Source organism: Falco biarmicus, chromosome 15 (genome assembly GCF_023638135.1).
Source record: "Falco biarmicus isolate bFalBia1 chromosome 15, bFalBia1.pri, whole genome shotgun sequence".
Taxonomy (NCBI): Eukaryota; Metazoa; Chordata; class Aves; order Falconiformes; family Falconidae; genus Falco; species Falco biarmicus.
The window spans coordinates 4,731,300-4,746,144 of record NC_079302.1 but is presented as its reverse complement, the minus strand read 5'-3'; the positions used below and the strand labels follow the sequence as shown (position 1 = coordinate 4,746,144).

Sequence of the window (14,845 nt, the reverse complement as noted above, 5' to 3'; positions counted from 1 at the left end):
TAGCTGTATGGTCCCTGAACCAAGCCTTCAAACAACAAGATTGTTTTTCTTAGTAGTGTTTCATGGATCCCTTAGAAGTAGTCCTTGGAATCTCAGGTGTCTGCAAATTACAATTTCAAAGTCTGTGTTTTATACAGTTTTTATACATTCTTGGTCTTCAGTATTTTTTTTATATATTTACACTAAATACAGCTGCGGGAATTCTGAGCCACCCCATTTCTTGTCATCTTCTTTTGACTAAAGTAAATGGAATAACTGAAATTTTCATGCTGAGTGAAAACAGTGAAAGTGAATTAAACTGAACTTTGAACAACTGCATCCAAGCTAAATCTACTTTCTTTGAAACCCAGGGCCCCTAAGATACACATATTACTGACAAATTCGGGGGTCTCCAGATAAGTCTCTGATCAACAGTGGAAACATTTACCATTGTACCCAGGAACTGGTATTTTAGAAATCTCCATGGAGATAATTGCCATGGCAATTCAACAATGCCTAGTATGTGAAACACATTCATATTAATTCTTCTAATTTGTCCAAAATGCCCTTTTTCCATTCTTGCAATGTGCTAGAAAAAGAAAAATATATTGCATGTTGGATCAGGTTTCCAATTACTAGCAGAATACTCAGTTGTTGACAGACATGTCTTCCTGTTGGAAGTAAATGTAAACCAGCATAGGAAAGCTGAACTGATCAAACTGAGGTCTTTTCAAAGTGAAAAATAGAACAATTACCGGATGCAAGTAGATAATTTTCCTATGGGGCACAAATTCCTTGGAACATGCTGCTTTTGCAAAATGAAAACCTCCAGGAATGCGTCAATTCAATGTAACTCTGAAGAAAAGAAATTAAAAAAAAATTTAAAAATTTTAAAAAAGACAAGCTGAATTGTTTATTTTTTTTAATTTATTACTTTCTAAAGAAATAACAATAAAAGAAATGTGTCACTGTTTAGACACAATTTCTACAGCTTCTTGCACATGTACAAGTCTTGAATCGAAATGAGCACAAAGCAGTTTGTGTTTGTAAAAAAATAATTTGCTTTTCTAGAAGCATCACAACTTTTTGTGTTGGGTTTTTTTTCACTTCAGAATAAAGCAAATTTGGAATTATGGCCTTATGGAGAAACTGAAGTTAGAAGGGACCTCTGCAGGCCATGCGTTCCACACTCCTGCTCAAAGCAGAGCTAATTTTTGAGTTAGATCAGGTTGTGGAAGACCTTGTCCTCACAGATTTTGAAATTCTGCAAGAACTGAGATTCCACAGCCTCTCTGGATCCCTCTTCTAGTGCTTCACCACTTTTTTTGTGAACATTTGTTTCCCCTTGGATTTGATCAGAATTTCCTTTTTTGTAGCTTGTGACCATCTATTCTCAAACCACAGCATAGCATCATGCCAGGAAGTTGAGTTGGAAAAGGATAAGCATGGAGGATTCTCTTGTCTGGGCATCCTGGAATTCAAATTCATGTTTATGCCCCTGAGGTCAGTCAGCCACAACAGCGGGAGTGGGGAATGCAGGATGTTGTAGTGATGAGGAAGCTAATTGTGTTGATTTACTTTTTGTCTGTTTCTGTGAAGTATCATCTGAAAAAAATCTAGCTAATACTCATCACACCAAAAAGGTAAAAAGGCAGGGTGACAGACAGCCCAATGCTGGCAGTGTCTCACTTGCCATATCCATGGGTTTTAGTTGCTCCCTTGTATTCTCCCTGCCCAGTGCTTCTTCATCTTTGCCCTCCTTCATCATTGATGTCTTTCAGGGAGTCAATCTTTATCTCAGCAGCGGTTCATCAGTGCAGATCACTTTAGAGACACATCAAATGCCTCTTGGCCTCATTGTAATGTGCAGAAAAAATACAAACCAAAATGGCTTATCTTACCCTTCTGCCAAGGCTCTAGATCATTTTTAAGTGGATGGTGCAAAATGTTAGGGTTTTTATTTCCTGCAGACCTTGTCCCTGATTTATTAGCACCGAGTGGAACTCTGGAAAACTCTTAACAGATAGGGAAGTGCCTAGTGTCTGAAGATAAAGACACAACTAATGGTTTCCTGTGTGCCTGAGGAAAGGTGACTGCCTACCACAACAAAAGCTGGGGAAGGACCAAGCTCTCGGATTATTTTTCAACTGGTTGAAATGTGAGACCAGAGCACGTCATAAAAGACAACAGCTTGCAGGATCCCGTGAGGGTTTGATGCAAAACAAAAAGTTGCTGCAAGTGCACTTGCAAGGAGAATAAAAAACCAGAATCGGTTGTTTGGTTTGTCCTGTGGCGTAACACAACTTTCATTGAACTTGGAAAAGGTATCAGCTGCAGGGTTGGGAAATACAGCAGCCAGAAGTGGCTCACCTTACACTGTGCAAACATAAGGCAGTACCTCTGAACGAAGTATCATGTGCGCGTCGGTGTGTTTACACCCTGCCTGATCAAAGGTTTTGCCTTTTGCTGCACACTTTGAGACAGTAGTGGTAAGTTCATTCAACAACGGGTGTTTTCTGACACTGTGGCTATGTTTAAAAACTTTCATCGTTTGAAATACAGTCAAAACAAAATAGAATGTATGTTACCTTGTGGGTGTGTGGGGGAGAGAGAGAGGGATTAATGAATAAACTGAAAAGATTTTCAGTTCCTGTTTTCTGGCAATTTGGGCTGTTGGACAGTACATGAGACCTTGCACATTTTTCACTTTGTTGACTTTCCTGCTTGTAAAGTGACGTCCAAAGCCTGAAGATTTTCTGTTTGAGGATTGCTAATCTGACAGGGGAGTGATGTTTCTCTGTGGTGTAAGTCACAGCTGAAGAAAGGAGGAGAGCGAAAGCAGGTCTCGGGAGAGCCTAGCATGCTTGGCTTTCCACAGGCACATACGCACACGAGTGGGATGCTAATGTCACTCAAGGGCCAGAAATACCTGGCCAGAAACACCTGCTGAGGGGAAGTGTCAAAATGTTTCTTCTTGACTTTTAAGAAAAGAAATTCTGAAGGCTGGAGAGAATGTGCTCAGCATATTATAAGATGAAGATAGCAAATAAACAACTCAACTACCAAAATGCCTTACATAGGCAAGGGCAATTCTCCATAGTACGAAATAAAATGCAAACCTATACCAGTACAGACATTGCAAACTGTCTGACACATGCACAGTCCCATTGCTGGTTCAGTTCACAGCAAGATATGGGGCCAGAAAATGCTAACTCAGTCAGCTGGAGAAGTCGAGCACAACTACCATTGCCTGTGGCTGAGCAAAATTAAACTATTTGATTCTGCCAGAACAAGACACAGCCTTCAACCCAGGGGCTTTTCAGGAACCAGCAATAAACTGAACTCTTGTGTCAGATTGGCAAATTATATTACAGTCGGGCCCGCTCAAGAAATAAGTATATTTGGACACATGAGGATACACCAGTAGAGAGGATTTTTTGTTAAACCAGAGCAGACAAAGCAGGTTCCTCTGTTACCTGCCCTTGCTATTACCATCGTGAGGTGCAGAAAGGCAAACATAACAGCTGTAACACAAGCCCCAGCTCTTGTTGTGGCCCTTCAACAATGAAAATAACTCGAAACCACCCTCAGACAGATCTGAGTAGGTGCAAGGACATTACAGGGTCAGTGGCAATGATGTGGAACAGAATAATGAAATTCAGGGGTCTCCAGATGAGTCTCAGTGATTGCCATAATCGTATATCACACACCACAGCTGCACCTCTGTCACTTGTGTTCTGGGCAGACAGTCTGGAGTCCTGTATGCTCCAGTAATGAGAGAGGGGCTAGGATGATCAAAAAAGATTTTTCCACATCTAACTTCTCTGATGCTGTTTCTTTTGAAAAAGACTGTAGGGTATTGCCTCATTTCCACCTTTGTAGAAAAGATTTATCTTAAAAAGATTCTTATTAAATAGTTTCCTGCTGCGATTGAGTTACGGAGTTGGGTTATCTGAGCACTCCAGAGTGGTCTGAAAATAGAAGAGGGAAAATACTTCAGTGAGGGAGAAAATGCATGCCTGTTCGTAAATGTTAACGTCAAATTTCCCAGGGTGTTGGACACATAGAGAATTGTGGCTATTGAATTAATTTTCTCACTAATAATATTCTAGTAAATGTCAAATAGTCTCCTCTATGCACCTCTGTTTCCAAAAGCCTTGTGAACGTTTTCTCTTCAAAACCAACCTCCCTTTCACCTTCTGCTTCATCACCTTTGGTGATGCTTTTGGGGTCAGTTATTTTTTCTGAACACATTTCATTCCTTCGTCAGGCTGGCTTATGTGTAACTATTGCTGCGTTTTCCACTGGAAAAGCTTCCATGCATCAGTTGCGGCAGCACCTCAAAGTCCACTCATGAACAAAGGCCGATGTGGTTTAAAGAGTTGTACAGCCATGGAAAAGCAGTCCCTCCACCAAGGAATTTGTGATCTAGCCCCCAGTCAGCAGTTCAGCCCTAGACCTGCTCCACCCAGCCTAATCCCAACCATCTCATTTACAATATAACACGTCAGCTACAAACTCCTAGAGACAAATTTCTGATTATGTAGTCACCATCTTCCTTCAGTGCGGTGTGGGAGCTTCCCTTTAAAATCCAGGCTGCTGTAGATTAGTCATACTAACGGTGGAATGCTTGCCTTGGCACTTAGAAGATATTCAAGGTGAGCTGGCAGCAATGTCTGCATATACTGGGCAGCTGGAGTCCCAGGGCAACGCTTGTCTGCTACGGTGATGCTGAAGAGGGTGCGCTTCTGAGAGTTTGGCTTGCTTTTATGATCTGTGTGTGTACGGATGCTGCTGCCATCACCCATCTGTATCGTTTTCTCACTGGTTTTGTGCTGTGAAGGGAGAGAACAACTGAGTGAATGGCCACTAAGGACATCCCTGCTAATTGCTCAAAGTTAATCTGGAATTTGGGACAGAAGATAACTCAAGTCTCTGATAAAATTGCGTATTGCTTGTTGCTCCTGAAGGGAATGATTGTTTTATTGTGATGAACTGTGTTGAGAACTTTGGGTTTTATGTGTCTTCAGCAGTTTGGGGAAATTAACTGATCCCTAACCTTATCAATGTCCAAACAGATCATCCCAAGCACTGAAGTTAGAGAAAAGTTAAATGCTAATTTAGATGCCCTGATTGTGTCCTCTGAATCCAGCTACCTCTCTCTGCTGATCCATGGGTGAGCAAAAGGAAATAAAAACTATTTAGGTGATGCAGTCTGTGCCATCATTTGTCCTCTGCTGCACTGTGATGTCCATGTGGGATGGAAGAGCAGGAACTCTGTACGTCTTCTCCCTTATCACTGGGTAGTAAACAAATACAGAAAATATTGCTGCTCTTTAAAGCCTTTCTTATAGGCCTTGCAAAGATTGATGACTAAAAAACAAACAACATCTTTATCACTTGTACATTCTTAAGTTATCCTGAAAAACTGTTTCATTGTGTAGAATACTTTCCAAGGAACTACATCAAAGAGGAGATTACAGCTACTAGAGGAATCACACCAGTGGAGGTGACCCGTTGTCGGTGTTAAGCTGCTCCTTGTAAGTCGGTATGAAGCTGTCACACTGAAAGGAAGGCATAAAAATGCAACCATGCTGCAGCAATGAAGCTGTCAAAGTCAGGGGACTATAATACATTCCTTTTAGTGATTGTTTCTTCCTGAGCTCATAAAGTAGAACATCTTGGCTTGGTGGTCTTGCTGAGAAACACCATTTAAATTTAACAGATACCCAGCATGATGCCCAACCTCCAGCCATCTTTTCTGTAGCACTCACTGCTTGAAAACTAGTCCAGGACACCTGGCCCTGTGCTCTAGATTAATCTGATCTCGTTTTTAACCAGCATAGTGGAGAAGCTCTGCAGCATCGCAGATGTATGCTTGATGCTCTGTGCGATTGATTTAATATGGTGAAACCAAATGTACCTTCTGGTGTGAGAGGAGCTAGAGGAAAGATAATGTTACTTCTGAATCAAATTATCCTTCTTTTTTGTGCTTAATTAAGAACACAGTCTTGCTTGAGGCTGAGAAGCTTTGGCTTCAGTTTACACAGACACATTGTATCTGTTTGTCTGCCTGTCCAAATTTTTTACCCTTCCACGTTACAGCAATATCCCTGTATCTGGCCCTATAAAAACTGATGGCAAACAGCCTATGGATTTCAGCTGAGCAGGAGCCAGTAGATGCTGATTTTACCTGGACAGTGTTCTTTAACAGATGTAGCTCAGTAATAATTCATGTAGTTGAATCCAACATAAAACTATGAATGCACAATTAAAAAAATAATCACAGTTCTGAGCCTGTTTTTTCCTATCCATTTAATCAACGGGAACAGAGAGAAGGACCAGATGACTTGTAACAAAAGGTCTTTTTCATTTCTTCTGTACTTCATTGCTGAAAGGAACATCATCTTCCTCTCTGAAAGAATGAGATGGTAACACAGTACCCTATGACTATTTATAAGACATTTCCTTTGGTGATGCTTTTAGCACACCACGTTTGTGACTTGAAACATAATCTGCTCAGAAAGCCTGGTGAAGTGAAAAGGATTGTTGTTCCGTAGAAGAGGACAGTGAGGTACATATTTCAATTATTGGGTAACAAACAGAGCTTGTGTCAGATGACACAAGGATAGCAGACATTGCTGTAGCTTACTTGCACAAAGGAATTGTGGAAGTACATTCGTTAATCACTGCAGCAACCTACAGGGTGTCCACAGGGAAGCTGGAAGTGCGCGAGCAGACAGATAAGAGTTCACCAGTTCTGTCCTGGAAAATACTGGAGCTCCCTGGGAGAGCTGGAGTACTCTCAGGTCTCTCAAGTATTTTCAGGACTCCACGGAGATTTCTCCTGAATCCATCTCATGCACTGATTGATCTCATACACCAGGCTGCTGAAGCAGGAGCTCTCCGGTCCCCTCTTAACATTCAGTGTTTCTGAATTGGATCTGAAATTGTGGATGTGCCTTCTCCCTTTGCTTGAAATAGAGTGGAAGGTCAAAGCTGGCTGTGGATTCAAATACTGAATTTCAGACCTACCTGTGATTTATATTGGTCTGTCATGCTTGTAAGATGAAAAGTACTCTGTTTAATGAGAAAGTGGACCCTGTTACTATTCCAGCTCCCATATCCCTGATTCAATCTAAACCACATTTCCCTCACAAAGAACCTTTCAAAAGCAAAGAATTTCAAAAATCACTGCTATGAATGGTCCAAGAACCTACATTGTAAAGAAGTCCCCAAATGATCTATCGCCATTGGAGATTTGTTTGTTAGCTTGGATTTCTTGGTCCAGAAATGGGTCCATTTTCACACACATACAAAAAGATCTTTTGTTTTCCCAAGAATGTGTGAATCTTATGGAATCTTTTTAGAAAAAAACTTATCTTTAGTTTCAAAGTGTAACATGCCAGAACCAGTGGCTTCGAAAACATCCTTGCCTCTAACGTGTTTTTCATTAGGAAAATGTATTCCCAAACTGAAATTAGTTCCAGTTTTCAGGAAGGACTCAAGTCTGTTCTTGCTTTGACAGCTCTTGGTATAAATAATGTAGTAAAATGTGAATCCAGAAGAATTATTTGTGTATATTGAGAAGATAACTTGTAACTGGGCAGTAATTCTGACAACCTGCTCGTAAAGGCAGAGCTGTCCTCGATTCAAATACTGAACCCTGCATAACGGAACAATATAATTATTGCTGGATCACACTTGCAGATTGGTTTTACAAGTTGCAACCAAATAAAAGAGAAAAATTGCAAACTGGCATGGAAGTGTCACCAGGGAGCAACCTTGGGAAGAGTTAAGCTTGGAAAGGAAGTTTACAGTGAAAGCTGTTTTGTTGTGTTTTACGTTTCCAATAAAGCTAAACCCCAGGAGAATTTTGCCCTGTGTGGGGTGTTTGCAAGCTGGTAAACTCAGAACATGGGTTTTCTTCACTAACCAGATTTTAGAACTTGCCAAAAAAATACCCTTTCAGAATGAAAACCTGTAATCTGTGCATTAATATTAGGCACGGTTGCATTAACAGAGCAAGAATTAATTGGCAGTTGCCCTAACAGGACTCTTCTGACCTTAGTTTAAGATTTAATCATAATAATTTTGCACAGGATTCGTTATGCAAAATAACCAGTGAGCAACCTCCTCCCCTTTCCTCATACGCTGCGTAAGGGATTGGTAAGGGACACTCATTCAGTCTGCAAACAGTGAGATTGACTTACTGGGAGCAGTTTAAATGCTCGAACGGAAAAGACAGAAACTTGAGCACACATTTCACTGCTTTGACTTCAGTTTTTGAGCATTGTGCCCTCCTGTTTTGAGTGAAGGGTCCTACTTTATGGTGTCCATAGCAAGATTATAACCAGAACCTCTGTACCCACGTCCACAGACACTATTTGGGATTGCTGCTCCGTTTTGCACCTCTGGGTTAAGGGAAGGCTTTTTGTGTTCTTGCTGTTTATTCTGCTCAGAGACTTCTAGTTTCTGCTAATCTGCTGAGAGGAAAACTCAGTGATCTGCAAGCAGATTAGAGGCAGTTGTCTGGGGTGGCAGCGTTTGCCAGGAGAGCAGAGCAGGTGGCTGGGGGCCAGTGACCGACTAGTTCCATACCTTGTTTTAATCTGCCCTTACATTTCTATTGGAGCTATTCCCCAGCACATCATGTAGACTCCTTTTTAAATTTCAGGCCAACGTGCACTAAAGCCAAACTTTCTTGGTTTATTGCCTGGTTTACATTTAAGAGGATGAGCTTGTGCTGGTTTAATTTTATTCCACACCAATTCTTAAATTCTTTTCCCACTGGAAGGCTTCAGCTTTTCTGGCTGTGCTGAAAGTAGCGTTTGGCATAAGTCATAAACCCTACTTCAGACAACTTAATCTATTCAAAATGGTGCCAAAAGGAAAAAAAAGCACTATTGCAAACAAAGGCTTGTGTATCCTTATCTAAGGCTGAGAACCTTATGGCTATGAGAGGCGAGTTTTGTCTTTGGATCCAGCTGTAACACTTTAAGACATGACTATTTCAGCTGTTTTCTCTGTCCATTCGCTCAGTCTAGGGTAGAGCTGGCTCATTTATGCCCTGTGACTGCAAATGCATCTGAGTTCAGAGAAAATGCATTTTGAATCAGTTCTTGTATTACTGTACTTGAGACAGTAAAGCGCTCGAAGTTCAGAAAAAGAGATAAGATCAAATCTAATCATCTGTGCGCAGCAGCAATTGAATTTCCCCTGTTTGTTGAGCCCAATAATTGGTGTTTTCTTCAAACATCTATTCCAGAAAAAGCACATTCTTGCTTTGCGTGGTAGCAAAAATGGTGAATCAATCAATTGCCTTGACTGTCTCTCCCAGAGCTTAATCACCTTCCCTTATAAAAATGCATGTCTAGTTTGCTGTTTCAATTTGTCTGTCTTCAGCCCTGAGCCACTGATTCTTGTTCTGTCATGCTGCACTCAGCTACAAGATACCAGTTCAGCCCCTGGCAAAACGTCAGCTTCTCTCTTCACCCCCAGCACCAGGGAGCATGGTTCACATTTGCATAGTCTGATGCCCCATCGCAGTAGGTTTTGTTATTTGGATAAAATTGTTGAATCTCCTCTGTGTCTCAGGTCCGTGATTTTTGGAATGTGCCATCCCATTCACTGCAATTTTGTCACCAGCTAGGGCAAAAATGTGCTCAATTTATGACTGACTCCTCCGTGCACTCGTGTAATAATCCTTAGATAAACTGATCATGAGATTGTACTGCTTAAAGCCAGTGTTTATCTTTCCAAGCACTTAAGGCATTAAGTATCAGTATGAGAGGAAAATGAAATGTTGGCAGAGAGTTTTCAGAAACAAACATGAACTGGAACATTAAGAGGCTTGATGCAAGGAGAGCCATCTAGCAGATTTATGGTTTCATCTGACAGGTTCTAGCTTTTAAATAAGGAAGATAAAGGTAATAAATTTTGTAGTGTTTCTGATTTACGGCTCTGATACAAGATACACTGCTGTGTGTGGATCGTTGTTGAGATTCTCTATCACATCACTCCATAATTGCATCCATATTAACCCAGTGCAGTGCAATTCTGGAAGCTTAAGGATTCTCCAGAAAGTTTGCCTAAGTGTGTTAAAAGGAAGATACAGCTAGATGCAAAATGCTTCCTGGAAAACAGCTTTAAAGAGAAAGGAAGTGCTTATTTCTGACTTTAAAAATGTTTTGTGATTCTGTCTGAAATATTTCCCATTAACCCTGTAATTACACCTGAACTGAAGTTGTTGGAGGAAAAAAAAAAAGTCAAAACATTTTCAAACAGCGTGTGGTATCTGATGACAGCCAACACAAGGATATTGAAAACAGCTGCTTGTCTAGGTAGTACAGTGAACACCGATACATTAATATGCACACTGAAAGCCTTTCATTGCAAAATAGACAAGAGTCACTTTTCATCTAGAAGAGAGTATAGTGCTTCTCTCCATTCTTACTAGTTATTTTCAAATGCTTTTAATAGGCTACAGATAACAGAATAATTTGTCGCTTTATAACATTAATACCATTTTACGATAAAGAGTTATGATCCTTTTTCTGAAAAAATGCTAGTAATTTTTGCATAGGACTTCAGGGGGTTTCGCAGGGTTTCTGCTTTCAAGTGTTGTGACAGCTGTTGTTTTTGTTTTGGTTTGGAACTTGGCAACATTGAAACATTGTAATTTTAAGTTAAATACACTTTCCTGCTCCTTGGTATGGTAACACACCCTTCATTGTTACGTTCTAGATGGAAGAGAGCTGAAAATTCAGGCGTTGTCACAGCTTTAAGTCTTTTCTGAGCCCTGTATTCTGTAGTCAGTCAGCTTTTATATAAATTTCCTCACATGAAACTTTTCTTGGTGCATAGTAACTGAGAAATCATCATGAGAAGGCAGCATTCACACCTTCCCATAGGGGTGATCTCACCACAGCTCCTTTGCTCTGAGCTCTGACTCCGCTGCAGACACCCCTGAGACCTGTTTGATTTCTGATTTTGGCAAAACACTTCCCCGCATCAAAACCGACGTCAGAATTAACTTCAGTGCTACAGCTCAACTCTTATTATTTTAAAATCATGTCACTAATACACTTACTGGAGTCTTGCCCTGGGTGTAATAAAACCTAGTTTAAATTGCCGAAGGGTTCAGCTGCTGCCTTGAACAGCTGCATTGCTGTAATTTGCCAATAGGATGTATTACATCCTGATTACAGTTTCTGTTGAGTGATAGGCCAAAATTACAAGGCAGAAATGTGGCTAATCATGATAAAGGAGATAAGTCTATTCATCTGCCTGCATTTAATATTTGCAGAACAGATGCTGTTTGTTTCCCTTCAGCTGCATTTACATGGAAATGCGCTTTCATTCTGAAGATGTCTTAAGGTTAATGAAAAACCTTATTGGACATTTTGATGGGGGAAGGAGGGAGAGAGGTGAAATATCTTATAAGGTTTCTCGTTGTTTCCCAGCCCTGATAAACTTACACAAATCAATCCGTCATTGTAAGATGAGCAAAGTGAGCTACTCTGGGCCAGAAACAGATGTCTGTGAAAGCTGAAGAGACCGTGTTTTTAGCAGATGGATCGCCAGCATAGGTGCAAATCACACTAGGAAAGACTGTACCACTCCGGGGATTAAGGCCTGAGGGGGCTGTGAATGGTCTTTTATTGCGCTTGTTCCCACCCAGCAATACGCAGCACTTAAAGCATCGCCCATAAAGTTTTGCCTCACTGGGCCATAAAGCCGAGCCTTAGATGAGGACTGCATTAACACCCTGCCCCCATTATACACCAGAGAGGTCCCAGAAGTGTGAGATTTGGAGGTGGAGGAGGTCTCACTTCATAGCTCAGTACGTGATGTATTCTACTTCCACAAGCCCATGGCTCCAGTCTGGGGAAAATTGTAAGAGATCCCCTGGTTCCCTCCTTCCAGCCCCCCCCCCGGCAGCACCAGGACTGTAAGAGATGCAGTGCCAGGAGTAAGCGGAAGCGTGTCCGCCGGGGACGAGGCAAGAAAATGAGCTGCTGTCGTCACGCCTGGAACAGAGTTTATAGCTCATGTATTGACGGCGATTAAACAATGTCCCTTTTTGTGCTGTGGCGTGGAGCACTGAACTGAGCTAGACTCGCACTGTAATGCACAAAGTATCTTGCATCTCCCCTTCAACCCTCTCTGCAGCTCCTCCAGTGCCTTGTTACCAAATAACTGCAACAATTCAAGCTGGAGAGATTAGATCACCCCAGGGGTCTGTACAGCAGAGCCTACTTAACACCAGCCAGTAATCTGGCATTATGTACTCTTTGGGACAGCAGTCTATAAAAACACACACAGAAGACGCCGTCGGTTTCCATGGCTGGTTGGTGCAGCCAGGGTTGCCTGGTTCAGCTATTTTCTATTCTGCAAAAGCCCACTCGCTCCTTGGAGTGAGAATTTGCTGTTCACGTGTTGCAGCCTGTGATGACTCAGAGCAGCCTCGCCATCTCTCATGCTCAAGCCACAACTTCGCCCCTGGTACCGAGCATTTTCTCCCTGATGGCTACCATGGCCTCCTAAATAAGTCTTGGGGGGGTCACCCATTCACCCATCCCTTAGCAACCGTCTGACTGCACTGCATAAAAGGCCCCCCGATCTGGGCCTGCTAAAATGAAGTCATCTGCCATCTCTGACTCCCTGTATTAATCAAGAAGATTTTGGAGGATATTTTGCTCAGCTCTGTTGCTCCCTCCCTGCTAAAAGTGGGTGCTGCCTCATATCTGCTGCTCTTGTAATGTAGAGGAATAGAAAATCCTTTGGCGATGCCAAATATAAAGCAGCCATTGAACCGTTTCAATCTGTTCCTTGCCAGACACAGCCCCCAGCGTGCTGTCGCTGCCGCTCACATCTCGCTCTCGCTTTGTCGGAGCGGAGCAGACTCTCCCCGGCCTCAAGCCTCGACATACGGCAAAGTCCCCGCTGAGCTGCAGCACAAGGGACACCGCAGGCTCCTGTAACGCAGCCCACAAGCCTTTGTGCAGCAGCAGGTCTTTAAAGCCTGATGAAAGGGCTGATAAGGCAAAAGCAGGCTTTGAATACTAAATGGACACTAAACAGGGCACCTGGCTATCAAAAAAATACATTAAAAATGAAAAAAAATACCCCATGTGTCATATGGTCATTAGCATCAATCCCAGGATGGAGTGTTATCAGCATTGCTCTGATAAGGTGAGGAATGCACGTGTTAAGAGGCTGACTCCCCGGGGCTGAGCTGCAGGGCCCTGGAATACATAGGCTGCTATTTTTGCTTCAATTCCATGGTAAAAAAAAAAACCAAAACCTTTCCTAAACAAGGGTATTGTGCTCCAGGAACAACAGTATGGTCTCATTTATGCTAATCTTTCTGAAACACTCTGAGGCTGCCTGATGAGAAGTGTTACAGAAAAAATAGGGATTCTTAATTCCTTCTTTGTCTCTACCACTCCGGGTGCAAAATACAGTCCCTAACAGAGTCCCTAATATATCTGATCAGAGCATCAGCCACTTGTAGACATTTAGATACACTAATATGCTGTGAAGGATGATACTGAGAAGGCCTGGAGTCTTAAAATAGATACAATTTCCAATTTATGTTGTGTTATTGTGATACGCCAAGCATGAGATCCCAAATGCACCATGAGTAATTGGTCTTATGCTTTTACTCTTCATGTGCCAGTCTTTCTTCTGCTCAGTTTTTGTCAATTGTTTCTTGCATTCTTAATTATTACCAAGGCAGGATAATGCATGTGAACACTGTGGGGTAAATACTTTTCCAGCCAAGCAACAGCAGACCCCAGAGATAAGTTTTAGCCTGCAGAGCAGATTGAGTTACACCAGGCGCATATAGCCCCTGTGACTAGCTGAGCTGCTCCTATTACAAACATAAGGGTTTGACATAACACCAATAAAGTCACTCCCTGGAGGAAAATGAAGACCATTTGGTAATGCCAAAGTATAATCAACATTTTAAAAACAGAGCCATTTAATGTCTAATTCAGATTACTCTTACGGGAGCGATGAATAGAGAGGGAGGGAAGCACTGAATTCTTGAAACACATTTTGCCCCAAACACCTCCTAGGCAGCCACCTGGGATGTACGTTCATCAGCTTGGGCTGGGGCTGGGGCTGGGGTCGGGGCTGGGTGTGTTTCCAAGACATTCTTTGTGACAAAGATAATTGTATAGTTGACTGAGGGTTCGACAAGCAGGGTCTTGATTAACTTGGCTGTTGCAGTGTTGTTAGAGCAACAGGACTGTACAAACAAGAACTCCCCGGTGTGTTTTTGAGAACTGACCAACTGTGCTCTAGTGAGACAGACCAGCAGCAATGTTTTTGTACAGCTCATCCTGTTTTTTTCCCTGCGACGTTCTTCAGAGCATTAGCAAGATGGTATTGCTATGTAGGCTGCCCAAGAAGATGAAATTGAGGCTGGAAACAAAACAAAACCCCACTAATTCTCTGTTACTAGTATAATTCATTAGGCTATTTTTTGCCATAAGGTTTTATGCTGATGTCTTATCACAAATAAGTAATTCCTTCTCTTCCTCATTTTTCTCCTGTGTGTCTAATGTTGCTCATGCAATTGCTGTGCTAGCGACTGCAAGCCTGATAATTCCTGTGCTCAGAATTAGACCACATGTGCCGGTACACCACAGAGGTGATTCAAAGAGGGAATACAGCATCTTACATGTTCTGTAAACTGCACTAAGGGCAAAATGGGATGGTTTGCTTGTATGGGTACTTTGGAGTCCTGCTTCAAACCACTGCAGAAGTCAGGAGAAACTCTAAGGGAGGCACAAGCCCATCCAGCTACTGCTGGTGTCAGCCCCAGATGCAGGGCACTGGGCCCCAACAGTGG

The 14,845-nt window shown here is 42.1% G+C and overlaps 1 protein-coding gene across 15 annotated transcripts in view; it reads left to right on the top strand.

Annotated features, from left to right (window-relative positions):
* The window catches only part of KLHL36 (kelch like family member 36), a 97,777-nt gene that overhangs the window by 40,120 nt on the left and 42,812 nt on the right, over positions 1–14,845 (top strand). The gene's annotated exons all lie outside the window — the stretch shown is intronic.